Source organism: Apium graveolens, chromosome 1 (genome assembly GCF_009905375.1).
Source record: "Apium graveolens cultivar Ventura chromosome 1, ASM990537v1, whole genome shotgun sequence".
In the NCBI taxonomy this organism is placed as follows: Eukaryota; Viridiplantae; Streptophyta; class Magnoliopsida; order Apiales; family Apiaceae; genus Apium; species Apium graveolens.
In genome coordinates this window covers 65,524,732-65,529,040 of record NC_133647.1, presented here as the reverse complement: position 1 = coordinate 65,529,040, position 4,309 = coordinate 65,524,732, and positions in this window count along the sequence as shown.

The window sequence follows — 4,309 nt, the reverse complement described above, 5'->3', positions numbered from 1 at the left end:
TATTATAATAATATGTTATCAGATTCCTACTACAGCTGAGAATTAAGGACCACTGCCTGCTTGTTCGGTTGTGAGGAAGGGGTTTTTGAATTGAACAATGTTTTTTTTTTAATATTAGTGTTACTGCAACAATACTGCTCCAGTATCATCATCTTTTCTCCAGACTCCACCACCATGTGTATCCATCAAAACAGTTCAACAATTGTAACATATATTAATATATGCACTACTTTGTGTTACGTTTTCTAACTAAGCAAGCCTATATGTACATATAGTATCCTTTTTACATAATTGTTTGAAACTCATTTTCTTCTTCTTCCAAGTTCCAATGCAGGCAATATACAATCCTAAAATCAAATGTTGTTATCAGACGTCCTCGTCAGAATCTTTTGTTTTACTGTTACTTGTTGGATTACATGCATGAAAAAGGTGATGTGTTTTCGCTAACACAAAAAATGACTTTGTTTCTGTTAAATATATAATGCCCTATGCATCGATCTAACGGAGAGATACAAGGAGGAGCTATGCATATAAGATTATATATATGGAAGGATTTCTGTGTTGATCAAAAAGGCGACTCAGAAGAAGAAGTATAAAATCAATTTTATGAGTAATATTAATATAAATCAGTATTGAATTGCAGGATTATAATATATCTATATATCATACTATTATATGAAAGATATATTAACAAATTTGTTGATAGTCTTGTCCGTTAAGTAAATTGATGAGAGCTATTAAACCTAATGCTAAAATGTATTATTATATAAAGGTCCATAAAATTTGAATCTCATCAAAAACATATTAAAATATAATTTATAACCGACAGAAGTTTATATAAATTTGTTACTCCATTAAAAGACTCTTTAATTAACTACCGGCCGGAAAAGCCTATATTAATTTGACGGACAACAACTTCAAGAAATTTGACTAGAAGACAAATTAAACGATAGTGTCTTATTTTATTTTGCCCAGATTAAAATAGCTCACACTCACTTGATACGAGATCAAACTATTCTACATTAATATTACCCTTCTCTAAATTTCACAGTTTGAATAATCAATAAACTCATAGGTTGTTTTTAAGCTGTGCTCCCTAATTAAATTAAGAGAGAAAAGAACGAAAATTTTCTTTTATAATTTTTCTTCATAGTCGTATTTCCGAGTTTTTTCAAAAAAGAAGAGAAAAGATTAAAAGAGAAATTTTTTAAAATTTTTCACACAAAAATTTCTTCCCAAAAATGAGATGATTCGGGAAAAGGTTCTCACATACTTTTTCAATATATTCCATCTGAATCAATATTTTCAAAATTTTATCTCCTTTAGAAGAAATAACTTGGAAACATTTTAAAAAAATTACTTCTCTTATTCGTTCTCTTTTTTGCATTAAAACTTAGGAGCACAGTGTTAATGAAATGAAATGAGAAGGAATAAAATCAAATTTATACTATTTTTCAAAAAGGAATTAGGTGAGGATTTATAATTTTTATTCCTTCCAAATAATTTAAACTAAAGATTTAAATCATGTGTTTTAAATTCGTGCATTACCCGGTTTCCAAGCTCGTTATACTATACTATAATAACCGGAATGGGGTATAATTTGGTATGCTTTTTTTGGTTGGTTTGGTAATCCCCGTTTATTACCGTCGGATCTTTTAATCAAATGATCAGTACCGTTAGATTCAAATACTAAAATAATATACACTACTTAAACTTCCGGTTTCGAACCCCGCCAACATCAAATATTTATATTTATTATACAATACTAAAACTCTCAGTTTCAAAATCCACCAACAATAAATATCTATATTATTATTTATATACTATCCAAGATAATAATAAAAATATTAATGAAGACCGGCATCGCACGGGTTGTAAAGCTAGTATTCTTAATAATTGTAATATAATTTCAGATTTGAACTGACCAAAATTCACGGTAAACTATTTAATTGTCCAAATAAGATATAAAATGAATTATAAATAATACTCTCTCCGTTTTAAATGACATGTTTATTTTTTAAAAAAATATTTTAAGAAATAGATATTTTCAAAGTCAACCCTTATATTGATTTTATTTTAAGAAATAGATATTTTCAAAGTCAATCCCATAAATATTTTAAGAGATATAGGGTTTTGGGGTTGATACCTTTAAATCTAGCCCTTGGTTCTGGGAGCAGAGGACACCTGGTTGGAGTGGATGCTTTACACGTGTCAGTGCGGGACTGGTCGATGAGTGTTTTGAGGATTCTCTGACACGTGCGTTTATTATTCCCGATGATGTGTGGCAGTTGTCCCTATCATGTGCTTGGGCCCTTATCTCACGTGCTGGGATTCCTTAAGTTTGTCCTTGCAGGACTAGGTCAGTTAGGACTGGCGTTGTCCGGGAGTAGATTGATTTAGGATGCAGGACTAGTCTTTTTCGGAGCTGTATGGAGTTAGAAGTCTAGGACTAGTCCTTCCAGAGTTGTATTCCAGGATTAGTCCTTCAGGAGCTGTATGGAATTAGGAGTCTGGGACCAGACCTCTCAGGAGCTATATGTATTAACTTGTGGCGGGGCCGCTCCTTCGACGCCGTGCCTGGATCCTTCGCCGCTGTGGAGGTGTAGCTGTGGTGGGTATAACGACTCGTGTATTTTTGAATTATTTAATTATGTACTTATGGAAATTATTAAATAAATAAAATATGTGTTGGTTTTAACTACTATGTGTTATTTGATTATTATCCATACGTGATTTATGGTGTACCGGGTTGTCCGCGCGATTAATTATGGGATCGTATTGAATTGTTTTCACTTTCAAAAAGTGGATTTAGTACAAATTTATTTGCATAAATATTGAAAATGTTTCTAAATTTTTTTTTATGATTTTATAATTACAATAATTATTTTTAGGATTTTATAAAATTGAGAAATCAATATTTTATTAATTATCTTTTAAATGATTTTCTGAATGCTTTTATTGTAAAATCCATATTTAATTCTAGAATTCTTCAAAAATTATGAAACTCATATTTATTTAAGTTGGAATATTCTGAGAATTTTAAAATTATTTTGGAAATTTTCGGGATTAATTTCACCTGCGCGTCGTTCGCTTAATTGATAAAAAGCGGGTATAAAATGCACTTCGAAAATTGTTCTAAAATTTTAAAAATTACATTTTTATATTTTTCGGGATATGTCTATCATTTTAAGATTATTTCCGTAATTTTGAATTTATTTTAAGTGTAGCTCGGTTCGTTAATTATAAATGCGAATATAAGTTGCGTTTCAAAATTTATTTAAAAATTTACGTTTTTATTAAGTTCGGGATATTTTCATATTTTTTAAATCTGTTTGATAATTTTCGGGTTTCTTATTATTGCACGTTAACCGTTAAAATTCGTAATTGCGGGTTTCAGTCAAATTCAGGACACGTGTTGATACGTGTCAAGTTTTTAACAGGGATTAGTATACGTGTTGTGTAGTGTGTGGACAACAGCTTTATTCAGGAACAAAGAAAAAGAAGAAGAGGAGAGGCATCAACCCCCCGGTTCTCACCTCGTCTCTCTTTCTCTACAATCTATTGTCTCTCTCTCTAGAATCTCTCGATCTCTCGCTCTTCCCTCTCTGTAAATATCGAGCCATCCCTCTCTTGTCTTGTCAGGTCTTCCTTGTCGTCCGGTAATTCTCCGCCCTGTGTCCTGTTTCCGGCGAGAGCTCGCCGCCTTCTCTGGTTGTCGCGCGTTTGAGCGCGTGTATGGTGTGTGTGTGTGTGTATTGATTGTGTATGTGTAAGTGTGAGTTGTGTGTGTGTGTTACGGCAGTGTGTGGTGGTGGTTCTACGGAACGCCGCCTGTGTCCGACATGTGTTTCAGGCAGTCGTAATGTTTTCCGATTTGCTGTTGTCCGACTTATTAATTACCGAGTTATCATTTAATCGATGTGTGCAATAATTTGGAATTTTTGGATTTTTGCAGGGAAAAATCAGTTGATTATTTTAATGAAATGAATTTAATTACAATCGGTAATTTAGTTATCGGCGAAATTCGCGTAGGACACCCGTAATAAACGGGTACCCGGATTTTACCGCCGTCGGCGATGAGCCTCGGCGAGCCGACGGTGGACGGTGATGATATGATTCTGAGTCCTAATATTTTAAAATAAATAAATTAATTCATGAAATTATCTTTGAAACGAGAATTTGACTTTACATTAAAGTCTAGTATGCAATTTAATTGATGAGTTGTGATTGATTGTTGTGTTTTAAATTGGATTGTTGTTGTTGAATTGACGTCGATTGATGTTCGACCGGTAGTCCGATAAATAAAGGA